Consider the following 894-nt stretch of genomic DNA (forward strand, 5'->3'; position numbering starts at 1 on the left):
GAGGTGTGCCCCCCCTCACGGACGGCGCCGCCGCCGGCACCTGGAGGGGTGAAACGGACGCGTCGGGTCTACACGGAGGGGATCTTACTGTGGGTCTGGCCCGGATGTTGCTCCAAAGTGTTCCTATGGGCTGACCTAACACAACCGGGTGGAGAGGCCCACTGGTCAAATCCCGTCCGTGCAAAGTCAAAGGGTTAGATCCGGTGGTCAAACGCTACAGGGTTAGGCGGGACGGGGGCCCTGGGGGGTAGCAATGCCACCGGAGCGTCGCATCGGGCCCTCATACATGCGGGGTGGTGCGGTGGCATGTCCGAAGAGGCGAGACGCGTCTCCGGGGTGTGGCCCCCCTCACGGACGGTGATGACACGGTAGTAGACGTTCTGCGGAAACGATGCAGCGTGAATATTATTAAATACTTGGAGCGCGATAAAATCATGAGTTTTTACATGACATGGGCACATGTGCTATCGGATCGATGGTAATTTTTCATAATTTTTCGTGATGGAGAAGTATCTGAACACTTCCCTCTACGCGGATAGCTCTTCGCGCGTCTACCACTGTGGCCGGCGGCCTCCGGGGGCTAGCATACCGTCAAATCTTGTGTAAGCGGCCTCTCACAAGTCTGGAAGTGTTGTGGCGGTTGCAAATGCCCGGCACGCGTCTCCGGGGTGTTCCCCCCCCCTCACGGACGGCGCCGCCGCCGGCACCTGGAGGGGGCAAACGGACGCGTCGGGTCTACACATAGTGGATGTAGCTGTGGGTTTGGCCCGGATGTTGCTCCCGGGTGTCCCTATGGGCCGAACTGACACAACCGGGTGGAGAGGTCCACTGGTCAAAGCCCGTCCGTGCAAAGTCAAAGGGCTAGATCGCGTGGTCAAACGCTACAGGGTTAGG

This window comes from Triticum dicoccoides, chromosome 4A, assembly GCF_002162155.2.
Source record: "Triticum dicoccoides isolate Atlit2015 ecotype Zavitan chromosome 4A, WEW_v2.0, whole genome shotgun sequence".
NCBI classification, from domain to species: Eukaryota; Viridiplantae; Streptophyta; class Magnoliopsida; order Poales; family Poaceae; genus Triticum; species Triticum dicoccoides.